We start from the raw sequence: 13,899 nt of genomic DNA, 5'->3' as shown, positions 1-13,899 counted from the left end.
ACTCTTTTCCTCACATTTTTAATTGAAAAAGTTTCATGGATCGGAAGCGAAACGTCTTCAAACTTCGAAACAAAGTCCAGTGGATTGCTTTTAATGTTCTTTTTTTTTTTAAAGGTACTGTATGAGAATGTGTAAGGAAATCGAGCCCAGCTAATCCATGTTGGAAACTACAGCATTACTGCAAAATAGCTGTTCACAGATGCTATATTAATGAAGTTGATCTTCTTATGAGGTACAGGAAAGTACGTTACTTTAAAAAAGATTTCATAATATTTGTCTAGCTTATATATCTCAATTAAATAGTTGGATGTTTTTGGTTGTAATGTGAAAAAATGTGAAAATATTTAATATAATATTTTTCCTCTTTTATATGGCATTTAAATTTAAGGCTTGTGAGATTTGTTAAGTAAGCATTAAAGTCAAAGCCATTGAGCAACTAATCCAACGGCCCAGCTCCTCCCTACCCGAGTTCAGGCACTGTGTTGAAACGTTATTTCTCTGTGTGAGCACTTCTGACTCAATCTCAGTTTCCTATACACACACATACACGCTAGAGCAAGTTCCCTACTGTGTGAGGTTGTGTGCATGTGGTTGAGGGACTTTATCTGAATGTATGCATGTGTGTCTGTGTGTGTGTTGTTACTCTAAACAGGGATCCTGCTTCCTCACTTCTCTCTTCTGTCTAACTCCGGTGGCTGGCTTGCTTGCTGTGGCCGTAGCTATTCAACACATCTTCCATGCCGACTCTATATCTCCATGACAACTCCCTGTCATAAAGACCTCGGAAAGAAATTGAGCACCTTAGATCAGGAAGAAGGACACGCCTGGTCCCACCCACGCCCAACTCTCTAAGGAATCCAGGTAGGCAGACACGCACATGGGGAGACAGACTGTTGCAAAATGTTGAATGAAAGATGAACGTCGCTCTTTTCAGTAGTGTTGAAACAGAGCAACAGGATCAAACAAGTATCTTTAAGCAAAGAGACGATATAAAGAGTAAAAAAGAAGCTGCATGTGAAGAAGGAGAGGGAGAAACTCTAACCCTGTTTACTTTCATTTCAGCTGTAAAGCAGTAGTCTCATTTAAAGTGAGAACATGTTCATGTTAGACATAAAGGGCTTCAGATTTCTTTGCAATCAACTTTGAATAGGTAGTATACTACAAGAATTGGTTGTCTGAGAGGGTTGTCATTATGGAGGGATCCGTTTCACTGACATCAAGGAACTGCAGTCTAAAGACAGCGCGTCATCATGACCTCATATATTCATGAGGCAGCAGAGAGTGATGAGCAGTAATAAGCAGGTGGTGCTGAGTGCGGTGATGTGGTGAGAGGTTTGGGATCAGGTGTGAAGGAAACCCCTTTGAAGGAATGCTGCTCTAGCTATTAAGGCACACAGACACACACATCCATTCAGGGAGGTTGAGCAGGGGCACAGGAGGATAGCATTTCCCATCCGGAATGATTGGAGGGAGGAGGTGTGCAGGGAGTTTGGGCAGTTCTGATTCTGGTTTGGTGAGTTTCAGGGGCAGGTATAGTGTGTACACCTTACACACAGCAGCAGAGGCAGGAGGCAAAGAGAAGGAACCATTGGAAGATTTCTGGTGAAACAAAAGGGGAGGCAAGCAAGAAACCCTCAAAGAGTTTTTGACGGTGACGATCCAGGAGCGTCAAGGTTGAGTTTACTCTCATGAAGCCCTGATTGGAACAACGCATAAGGTTTACTGTGAAGGAAGATAGATTCCGGTGTCTCATAGGATCAAGAAGGTATTAGAGTGTCAGTGTGTGTTCTGAACTTTTTCATTTCTTCTACCTCCTTTGGTCCCCCCCTCCCAGCTCTGAGGAATGTGGGGCTTATGTCAGTGAGAGTCAGGTACAGACTCACTAATTACCGCTGCCCTTCCTCCCTCCCTCCATCCCTCCCTCTCTCTGTTTTCACTCCTTCTTCTCTGTCACCTCCTGCGCTCCCCTCCACTTTGAGACCTTGTGCCACCCCCCCTGCTCTCCTGTCACCCGCTGTTACGTCTACATGTGTTGTCGTGACTGGAGCAGAGGAGAGGACAAACAGAGAGGATCTGAGTCAGGATCTGAAAAAACTCCAAAAGGAGAAGAGAAACTCTGACTTGTCCTCTCTGATTGTCTGAGTGCTTGAAGTCGGTTACAAGTGCCTGAGATTTGTTCTCATTGTGCTTTTTGTGGCTCCCTGTCACTGAAGACAGGAGTTTCCTTGACAGCAAAGCACAAGGTGAGAGACAGACCTGAAGACGGTGCACAGGAGGAGGTTAAGAGAAGGAGAAGATGAAAAAGTGACAAGTTGGATCGTTCCTTTCTGAGTGGTGGAAGAAGACTCAACAGCGACACAGTGACTATACGTCCCATCACCCTAAAGGTTGGCTGGAAACTCATCACATGAGTCTTCCTCACACAAGTTTCTTTGCGTTCTGCTTGTCTTTTCCCTCCTGATATCCTTAAGCATATCTGTGGGGACATTGTGTGTTTTCTCACCTGGATGGCTCATACCCTACGCACAATAGCACACAGACACACAGTGGGTATCTGGAAGGACATTTTTTCAGCTGGTCCAGTGATCACACTGACCCAGCTGACTGCTGTAACCTTCACGGCAAGGTTACGGGACGAGGTCTGGATGTTTATTTGTGTGTGTGTGTGTGTGTATGGGTCTGCGTTTTTAACTAATGTCTTCTCTAGCCATTTGTGTGTGTGTGTGTGTGTTTTTGAAAAACTGGTTAAGCAGGGCGCCAGTCAGCCTTGGGTGTCCTGTTGTTGTACAAACGGGATTTAGTTTTGTTGGTGTGTGTGTGTGCGGGTATACACACACCATGTCTGTAGTGTGCCTGTGTTGGACGGGTTATATCCAGCTGATATTTTCAAGAACAGATGTATTGTGTTTCTACATAGGATGATGTTCCTTTATAACCTATAAAATCTTTTCATTTCTTTCTAAACATGTAAGACACAACCAAAAGTGAGACCAAAAAAAAAAAAAAAAACTGGAAGAGAAACTCAAAGGAATATTTGGCTTTGTAAAATGATTTTCAGAGATAGTTGATGGGTTTTGAACTATATTCAGTTCAAATCTGTCCAGTTAAATCTAATTACATTATCTAGCCGTATACATGGTTTCATCAAATATGTCGTTTAGGGAAGACAACCTCATTAACCACACGTACTTTAATTAAGAAAAAACAGAGAACAAAAAGGTAATAGCAATGATAGATCCATTATGGCTCTATCCAGTAGAGAGACCCAGCTGAAGTGGTGGGACACAGGTTATTTTTATGCCAAAGAAACACAAAAAAGTACACATGGTTAAGTACACAAGAGTACAAAAAGTTAATAGCAAAAGGAGCAACATCAGTTGATGCTATATAGGAGAGAGTTAAATCCAGAAGTGATGATTCTGAGAGCTTCACGTGTAGAATAAAGACTAGAGTATACCAATGGTAGTTTCTGAAATACAGTGGATGCATAGATCCTTGCCTTACTTGAGCTGCTAGGCCAAATATGAGGCACTGCATTTTGATAATCTACCTTGGCACCTAGAATTTAAAATCAGAGGTGTAGTACTATGAGGCTACATTCCAACTGCAGGCCTTAATGCTCAATTCAGATTTTTTTTTATTTTTTTATTTTTTTGCCATTCACATTTCCAAATATATGCGACTTGTACCGGTATGTAAATTCCTATGTGAACTCAAGTGTCGCACATGCGCAGTAGAGGTCGCAATGACGTCACAAGCAAGCTTGCTCTGTGTTTATGGAAGTAAACATGGATGGTAGTGCTGGAAAGCATCTAGCATTCCTTCCCAGCCTTAAAAACTCAATCTTTTCAAGATGGTTAAAAAAAAAGACTGCTCTCGGCATTATCATCCTCCATGGTTATTGTTTTTGTTCCCACTTCTGCGTAGCAAGATACAGAATAGTGATCTCTGTTGAGTGTTATTGACGTTCAGGTCGGATAAATGCGACCTGGCCGTTCAGACACAGTTCGCATTTGAGAAGATCAGAGTTGTATCGGATTCAGGACCATATATCCAAATGGCCTGGGTCGCATTGGAAAAATCGGATCTGTGTGACTGCCATGAAAAGATCAGATACAAGGTCGCATATGGGCAAAAAAAAATCGGATTTGGCTGCATTGTGAGCGTAGCCTACAGCAACTAACTTCCAGCTGTAGTGTTGATGCATCTCTACCTGGAGTGGACTTGGACTTCCCTGGTATAAATGATTGAACATATAGTTTCAGGTGTTTGTGTTCTAGCTGCTGGTTGATTAGGGAACTTTGAGGGTCTCTAAGTAATATCTGTAGACTGCAGCCTTGATTGTTTTTAAAGAACAGTGATCCATGTTCCAGCTTTAATAGCTGTGAACATTTCTGATTGACCTTATGTGCATCATTTCTTTTCTGATTTGTCAGACAGATTATTTGAATATTCACTTTTCTCATTCTAAAAGTTAAAGGCACGTCTGTTTCCATATCTCATCTCCAGAGGAATTTCTGAGACTTTAACAAGCTATCTCACTCCTGTTTGACATTTGATAAGTTTAAACTATTTTAACTTAGTTTATTTTTTATGTTTTCAAGCCTATATTTGAATTACAATTGCAGATTTGGTAAAAAGTCAGTCTTTTGTCCTCTAAGACCACAGACATGAGGATGATTGTTGCTTACTGTAAATGCTTTCATTGGTTTCTGAAACGTCAGCGTCTGTTGAAGTGCTGGTCAAACCTGATGAGGTAGTCACACGTGGTTTCTTTGCTCTCAAGCAAACCAAACTAAAAATAGATGCAGGGACAAAAGGTGGGTATTTGACACTCTTTACTCAAATGGGCCTGTTCTTGTTTAAGTCTTGGCTAATAGTGCCAGGAGATCTACAATATTTGTCACTTTTCAAAATTTATCCTTGTATTCCTAAGACTCCTAAACACTCTTTAGAGAAGGCTCTTATGTTTAAGCAGTTTCCTTAGCATGACTCTACTGGTATATCATGTTGGGGCCGTTACTGGTTTCAGGAACATGAGACCAGTGATTGAAACAGACTTAAACAGGAAGACAAATAAGCAATTTCTTTTGCTTTTTAGAAGCGGCTCGTAGAGTATTGTTTAACAAACCTCAAACATAAGGAAGAGAAACAGCCTAAACTGCATGAATTAAGACACAGACAGACCTATAGTATACGACCGTGCCACATGATCACCTCATCACATGATCAAGCCCAGTGTGCTCTGTATGTGACAAAGCCATAAACCTCGGAAACAGTGAGGCAGAAATCCAAAGCTACAGCGTACAGAAAGCGATGCAGCTCGAGGAGAGAAGGGAACCTGTTAGCACTATTGTGCTGTTTATAAAACACCTGTAACCAGATCTGATGTGCCCTCTTTCTTTCTCCCTCTCTCTCTCTTTCCGATTCTTTCTGTTTGTCACAAACACACACATACCTGGAGAGGACAATGGTCACATTCTTCCCCTCTGTCCACCCCCCTCACCTTCCTCTTTAGCTCCCATCTGACCAGGCCTAACACAGTCTGGCAGTGGGACAAGAAGGAAGTAAAACCGGTAAAAACTACTGTTGCATGGTGTATTTCGAAAAAAGAAAACTATTTACACTGTGCTCATTCGTAACGATATATATATATATATATATATATGAAATAGTGTTTGTAATAGTGATTGTAATAAACTGCTTAGTTGGAGTAAGAAAGACTACAGGAAAAACTGCCTTTGCTAAATCTGGAAGCGTTAATCATAATAGCTGTCTCCCATGTTATATGTTCTGTTGACCAATCCATAGCACTTAAATTACACTTTACAATCTTTACAAAAGACAGTTTTTTGCAGAATGTAGTGAGAAGCTGGGTCAGTTAGTTTTCTTATTAAAGCAAACATCATATTCCGCTTTATGGGTACTTCAGACATTACGGGTCTGAAGTACCCATACAGAGCAGCGAAAAAGTTATTCTTTGAGTTTTGTTTTAACAAACAAAATAGCTTTTAATTTTTTGTCTGTGTTTTGAGAATTTATCCACAAGTGTAAATAAACAGCCCTTAGCAAAAAGTAGTATACTTGAAGTAAATTCTATTAAGAATATATAAGTATAAGTTTAGAAAGTAAGCCAAACAATGTACTTTTAGTGTACTTGAAGTATTACTAAAGTAATACTTCTTCAAACTAAATTGGTACATTTTTAAGTTTACCAAAGTATACTTAAAGTATACTTTGGTAAACAATAAAGTAAACAATAGTATAGTCAAGTACACCTGACTATACTATTGTTAAGTATATGAAATATAGTTTAGAACAAGTTAACTCTAAGTGCACTGCCTTATTTTAAGTATGAAATTAGTGCTCTTTTAGTATACTTGAATGAACGACTTTTTGCTAATGGAGGGCTTCTTTTCACTAGCTCTAGTCGACATTGTTCTGGTTTCCATAACCAGCCTAGAACTTGCGGTAGAAGTCTGTCCTGCGTGAGTTACTGTACCAGACCTTAACCAAGGCCAGCTCAAACTATGCGCTGAAACGTTGAGTGATAAAAACATTGTGTAACTTTTATTTGTGTTAATGTAGCGGCACTGTTGAGTGTGTAAACAGGTGACATCCACTCTCTGCACAGGCTGGATCAACACTCCCGCTCCCCTGTTTTTCCTCAGTGCCCTTTCCGCTGTTCAACCTTCGACCCCTGTGTAACCCCTGCACCCCCCGGTGCGGTGACACCGGTGAACTCTCCATCCTCTCCTCTCATCCTACGTCCCTCCCTCCTTCCCTCCTCTCTCCTGCAGTCTGCTCAAACGCTAATGCTCTTATTATGCTTCATTTCACCGTATGTTTTACAAGCCACCTCTGCAGGAGAAAATGAGAGAAAAAAATGGTGTATCACAGAATAGGAGTTTCTCTAAATACCTATACTTATGATCCTCTGTTGCAGGACTTAAATTGTTTCACTGAGAGATGATCTCTTCCTGTAATGTTATGCATTAACATTTCCCCCAGAAAAACTTTTTATGCTGAAGTTACATTCATTGCTTTACCATATATTTACATTTTCAAAGTATGGTAAACAAAGTATTTTTTTTGTTGTTGTTGTTGGTATTAATAAAGATCTAAAATACAAAGATAAAAAAAGAAAACAGTGACAGGAGTCAAAGACAAAACTTAAAGCAACTAACATATTTAGAATGAGATGCAAAAAATGTCAAACATATGCTGTTAAAAGTTTTTTTTTTTGCACAAAAAAATTAGTGGAAATCAATGACAATAATGATTTCAGCTTCAAAAAGGTTAAAAAAAAAAGATATTTACTTCAGGTAGCTTATAAGAGACAAAATGCTTTTTTAAAAGGTGATAACTGTCAAGATGTTACATAGGATGTGTCATAAAGTTTAATTTATTCATGCATCCTGCAGGTTTGGATTTAGAAAATTTTGGTTTTATTACCAACATGATTCTACAATTTGAAGGTCATGTTAGTGTAATGTTTAAAAGAGACTAAAGCTAGTCACCTATGATAAATTGTCAAAATGTCAGTGGAAACACTTAAATAGGGAATCAGCAATAATCCCAAAATGTTTTTTGTTTTAATTGATTACAGTGAGAGGTACGTAAAAGTAAATGTTTTAAATGTTCTAAAGAGATATTCATTTGACTTTTTTTTAAGTACCTTTTGACTGTCTCTTTTGCTATCAGAAAGTGTTGGTAAATGCAATTAAATTTTGATCTAAGTCTTCGAAAGGTATGAATAATTTGGGGGTTTTACTGTATGTTAACCTCAGACCCACAATGAGCCCAAATTGTCAGATTTCTGCTGGTTGTTCTCAAAGATCCTCCTCTCTGCATACCTGCTGCTCAACACAATGGACCAGTTGTGAGGACAGCAGGCCGTGGCGAGGTGTTGTGTGAGTGTGTGAGATGTGATTCTGGAGAGGAATAGAAGACGATATGGATGGTGTCTTTGTGTGTGTGTGTGTGAACCTGAGTAGCTTTAAGGGAGAAGAAACTACACATGGTACAACTCTGTGTTTCATGATAAAGTTTCAGCCACAATCCAACCCAGTCACGTTTGCCTCCCTGAGCTGAACAGAATGGAATGTTCCACATGCTGTATTTGACTATAAAGCCATTCACAAAACTGACACAAAGTAGTCACACAGAGGAAATTTTTGGCTGTTTTTTTTCCCAACCCAAACACACTCATTTTATCCATGGATTCTCATTAATTTACGCTCCCATCAGAACTTTACCTATTTTCCTCTGGTCCATTCCCACACTCCTCTTTTTTGTTGGTTTTGCGGTGTCTGTGCGCAGGCAGGTGAAAGGCTATATTATACACACAGCTTCGGTTTCTCAGGATGATTTTTTTTCTTCATTTCTTAGAGCACCTGTCTGTGAGGTTTGCGTGACATTGTTGAGCAGTTCTGTCTTTGTGCGTCCCTGTTGGGGCGTTAGCCTGAGTTCCTGGGCAGTGAATTCTAGCAGCTTTTCATTCAGCTCTTATCTGCCTTTTTATACTTTTTCCTTCTCACCTTACTGAATGTGGGTGGGAGAGGCTTTTAGGTGAACAGTGTTGGCGAACATTTTATCTCTCCAAAAAAAGAAGAATGGAGAAAATTGCAGATTCGCTAAAAGATTACTTCCTTATATTTTAAAAAGGAGTATGCAGATATTGTTGGAGACTGAATTCCATGATTCCCAGATTCAAGCGGCTCTAATTAGCTCAGAGTAGAGCCAATGCTCCTTCACAAGGGGAGTCAGGTGATGCGGCTCTGGCATCTTTTTTGGACGACCCCTGGATGCTTTCCTTGCGAGTTGAGGCCCATTGGCGGCCCATGAAGTCCTGGAGGGTCTATGTCTCTCAGGTGCTTCAGAATACCACAGATCTCCATCAGGGGAGCTTGAGGAGGAGTCTGGGGAGATGGAAACTAGTTCTTTCTGCTAGTACTATTAGTGGAAGATGGCACATCTGGGTACGAGTAGGTTACACCTGGCTAACTATACACTCCTTTAGGACTCAGTAGAAGCCAGTGGATTGTTGCGTGATGGCATTTGTAGTTTACAAGAAAATAGTTGTGTATGTGACTCATCCATCATTCAAAGGACACACCTTTGAATGAGGACATCCCTTTTTTCCCCTCTAATGAATGTGTTGTCTTGTCTTCCTTCCTTATAACTATTGTTAATTAACAGAAGTGGCATTTTCTGTCACTCAGCAGTGAAATCTAATTGCAGGTTAGCTTTAGTAATGGCTTTTATTAGAGAAACGACAGAAAGATACTAAAGCCCAGATCAAAGCATTTGACAGGAATCGAATGGATCCTCCATCGCATCATTTATAGTTTAAAAATGTACATGAGCTGGACAAATATAGGAGGCTGTTACTAGAAGTCATCCCCAGAACAGGTTTTTAGATTTGGAATAATGTGTTTTTTTTAAATAGCTGCTAGGTTTAGCATTATCGACTTTCTTGTTGAGTTTTCCTACTACGTATCTTAAGATGCTACAAGACAGACTCTTTAAAAAAAGGCTTGTGCTTTTGAAATCAAACATCCACAAGGCAACAATAAGCTCACTTTAGCTGATTCTGTCCATGGAGCATAATTAATCAAGACTTTTAAGGCATTTGAGTCTTACCCTAAGGTAATCTTCAGGTATTTATTTGTGCATCTGGGTCTCATATTAAAGGTGTAGAGTTAATTTTCCAGATGAATGCAAACATTGACACATAACATCTCTGGGTAGAAAGAGTTACCGGTAATTACGTTGCCCAAAGCATTTGGTTGTATTGGTTTTTTTATGCAGTCTTTTAAAAAAGATAATAATTTATTACAGTCATGGTTAAAGTCTCATAGCTCAGTGTATTTAAAATGGTGTGATAGTGGATGTTCAATGAACTATGGGCATAAGAAGAAACTACCGTAGATATAGCAACCATTTAAAGTGAGTTTCTATTTTTAAAACTGTTCAGTGCAGGAGTTATGGGGCCTCATGGTGTTTCAAAATCATTTCTTTCCCCCCTTTTCCACTTCTATCCTATTCCCTAAACCAAAGGATTTTGACCAGCCTTTTGTCTAGAAGGAACCAAAGCTAAAGACAATGCCCCCTAAACAATGCTTCTCAGCGTCACACGTTTTTACATTACAGCTAAGGCCTCCTGCTACACCTCTTTAGTGCTATTGTAATGCAATTAAAATGGACTCTTAAAGATCTTATTTAAGGTCACACTGTAGCGTGTCCACAAACTAGTTCCCTTGTGGGTCTGATCTTCTAAGTCAGTGACTTGTGACTGCCTCCAGCAGTCAGAGGTTGATGGGTGGGGGTTACATCCTGGACAGGTCACCAGATCAGCACAAGCCAACAAAGTGACACTTAATAAAAACAACTATGTAGCCTACCACACACATACACACAGACACCCAAAGGAATCAGTTGAGCTCTCTCTGATTTTTACTGCTCCATGTGCTTCTGTCAGCACTTTTTTTAAAACTGCTATTGACATGTTTTCTTTGCACTGCCTTGAGCTCTGTCATGTTTTTCTTGAACCTGCAGCAAGTCGCTGTCACATCTGTGGCAATTTTTTGATAAACATCTTTCAGTTACTGTTAATAAATCAAAATCAAAAGTTGCCAAAACCTTCATTAAGCAAAACTATACTCATAGTTAAAATCGTATCTACAATGTCACTAAGTTTGATAAGACCCAGTTTGTTTCATATTACACAAAGTTGGAACTGAATGTGAGCGGAAAAGTAACATTTATAACTGATCGTGTGGCAAATATTGTTGTTAGCTCACTGCAGCGATACATAAAGAAAAATGGATATATGCTTTCCAAAGATTTGCACATCTGGCCATTGTATGCATGTTTATTCATTCCTCACTAGGTCAACACTTGGTAGAGCAGCTTTTCTCTGCATCAACAGCTGGGGGATTTCTCCTCCAGCTTTTCTCATCTAGAAAGCGAAGAAATTGTTCTTCATTGCAAAATAGCTCAAACTCAGTCAGTCTGAGCTAGTTACATTAATTCTTAGATTTAGTAAATGTGCTTAGCTTACGTAGACTTTAATCTCACTGACAGCGCCAAGTATTTTCACAATACAACCACATGCACAGAATCACACTCTTATTAATTTGAGGTTAATTGGCTTAAAAAACGGGAGATTGATAGAAGAAGGAGTTAGACCTGAACCCACAAGATTCAAATTACAGTTTCTTCCAACAGAGCCAATGCAACAGTGCACCTTAATAATGCTTGGGAAGGGTTTCATTTGCATTTAGATCTGGATCAGGTCACTTTAAGTAAATCCCCCACAGCATGATGCTATCGTCAACATATGTTGGTTGTACAGGAATTAAAGGTTTAAACACATTTTTCTCATAATCTTTAAGTATGGTATGTCTGTGTTTTATTTTAGCCTCGGTCAACCCCTCATGTAAAATAATAAAAAAAAATGTCTCTTATAGATTCAGAAAAGATAAGGAAGGTTCAGCAAAATCCAAGCAATAAAAACAGGCATTTAGCTGCAAATCAATTCCAATAATTTTCAAATTAGACCTTTTTTTTCTGCAAAACATTAATCTCCTTTAGTGCAGATTCATGATGCCTTCATTTGTCACATGATAGTTAGGATTATTTCCCAGTACAGGGAGTTAGGGCCGTCATCCATGTTGACGTAAAGGTGGTCACCGTTTATCGGGCAGAAAATAAGCAGCTGCACTGTGGTTTGCATGTCATCAGCATGACAGCTTTTCTTTAGTCTTCAACTTTTTGAGCTGCTTCAGTGATTTTCCTCCTATCTCGGCAGCCCTGCCTTCCTCCTTCCTTGTCTCCTTGACCTTGGCAGTGACTGTAGCACAGAAATGCTGCGCCTCGTCCTCTGCTGGTTAGCGACAGGCCACATGACTGCATGTAGAGCATCAGCTGACCAACTTCTCGCTGAAAGGGGAAATGTCTTTCATCAGAATGAAGGAAGAAAGAGATTAGAGCTCATGGTGCTGCATTTGTGTGTATGTCGCAGCATGGCAGAAAGATTTTTGTTTTTATGCTGAGTCATTGGTGCTAATTAGAGGGGTAAGGCTGGGATTGACTGACAGGATTTACAGGATTTCAGGTGCTTGTTTTGCTAAGGAAGTGCTAAAACAGAACAGAGTTGAAGATTTTCCTGCTTTTCTAAAAATGATTAAACAGAACACTGAACGTGACACGTTGGAGCCTTTTATCTAAACACACTGCATCCGATTCCCCCCTCCTGTGTCACATGAACTCAAAATGTTTGTCACTATCAAATGATGGATGAAACATTTTGGTATCAGGCTCTCATTGAGCAAATTAGACTAAAATAGTTGCCTTAAAAAAAAAAATAAAATAGACACCTTGTCCCACTCAGGCTGTACCCCAGTCTTTGGTGTCCTGCAGAGTTAACAGACACAGGACATTTTCTTACTGTTTATGTTTCCAGAAAAGGGAGTGCAGAGTATGCTGTTTACAGACAATACAGTTACTGTTTCCTTACTTTGTTTTTAAATTTGCTTATCTAATGATGATGTTACACTTCATTAATGGTGAGGAGAACTGCCTTAAAGTATACAATGTGTCATAATGTCCACTGAAGGCTAAGTTTAGTTCAGAACAAGGAGTAGCATCTTTAAACAGAAATATACCATAAGTGTAACAGGGTTATGAGCTGTTTCTAAAATTTGTAGCTCCACTCAGGCCTAAATATAGGATTCCAAATATTCCTTTTCACAGTGTTTTTCATGGTCTGATTGTTTGGAGACCTAGACTTGAAAATGTTAGAGAAGATTTACTATGTGTTTGTTGCACAGATCATAATTAGACAAAGGCTAACGTTGTGGTTTTATTTAGTTTGGTGGTAAAGGGATATCGTTCAACTTTTTTTTGCAACCTAAAGGCCACAAAAAGCTAGAAAGTCCTTAGTTTATTTTTATTTTTTTAGGCTCTTATTTAGTAATAAAACATATAAATACTGACGGGAAAAGTGTTGCTCCAGGAAAATCAAAGATCAAACACATTATTCAAATATAAAATCAATGGGACATCGTTTGCACTTGTTACAATTCTTTTTGTGGTTTAAAAAGTGAAATGAGTTGAATTCTAAACGCCATGTTTGATAGTATGCATACTACAGCCCATACATATTCACACATAAACACATCTAGTGGAAATTCCATTATTTGCTGTGTTTGTTTATGCTTTGAAAATCATCATTTGGTTTCTTGGTTCTAAGGCAAGAACATTTCAAACGGATCACAGATGGTGGTTTTTGATATGTCACATGGGCAGGTTGCTGCTAAATTGTCTGTCAGTTGCACCTTTACAGACTTTTCCACACCCGTTATTTATCTGTATAGTAGGAATTAGTGCCCCCTACTTGCTGCTGAGAACTATGTACTGCAACCCAGAATATGTAGATGAATTCGTTCTTTTTAATTAGTTTAGAGGCTTCAGAAGGAGGGGTTAGCACAGAGATATGTTTTATGCCTTTGGCAATCAGAGATTTAGAGTAATTGTCGTTAATCATGTGACAGTCAACAGTAAGGAAATGTGGTTGTGTGTCTGAGACAAATTTTAGCTGTCAGAGGAGGTGAGGGTCAACCGACCCCAGCAGGGGTCAGCACAACAAACACTAATAATAGAATCTGAACTTGAGATGTTCAGGGAAGCATATATAAAAACAAACAGTTATATTCAAGATGTGTGTTTGTCTTCAGAGTTAATCAGTATACCTAGTTAACAGGATGATAAACCGATATGCACTGCTTTGGTTATCGGTACAAATTGGAAGGGAAGAGCTGACCCGGAGCTTTTTCCTGGATTGTGCGACTTATTTTGAGAACCGTTTTCTTTGAATTGTTACTACACCCTAAT

The 13,899-nt window shown here is 39.3% G+C and overlaps 1 protein-coding gene across 7 annotated transcripts in view; it reads left to right on the top strand.

The window, feature by feature from the left end:
* Nucleotides 1–596: 596 nt before the first annotated feature.
* The window catches only part of rbm47 (RNA binding motif protein 47), a 41,223-nt gene continuing 27,920 nt past the window's right edge, over nucleotides 597–13,899 (top strand). For 2 of the 7 annotated variants that reach the window (XM_015389666.1, XM_015389664.1), the window contains exons 1-2: nucleotides 1,383–1,765; nucleotides 2,214–2,387. The gene's annotated coding sequence lies outside the window, so the exon portion shown is untranslated. Of the gene's footprint in view, nucleotides 862–1,382; nucleotides 1,766–2,213; nucleotides 2,388–13,899 lie in introns of those variants that run through there. The other 5 variants (XM_015389667.1, XM_015389665.1, XM_015389660.1 and 2 more) reach the window with 4 other exon arrangements.

This window comes from Cyprinodon variegatus, unplaced genomic scaffold (genome assembly GCF_000732505.1).
Source record: "Cyprinodon variegatus isolate N-32 unplaced genomic scaffold, C_variegatus-1.0 Scaffold469, whole genome shotgun sequence".
Classification (NCBI taxonomy): domain Eukaryota; kingdom Metazoa; phylum Chordata; class Actinopteri; order Cyprinodontiformes; family Cyprinodontidae; genus Cyprinodon; species Cyprinodon variegatus.
This window is presented reverse-complemented; position numbering and strand designations above follow the sequence as displayed.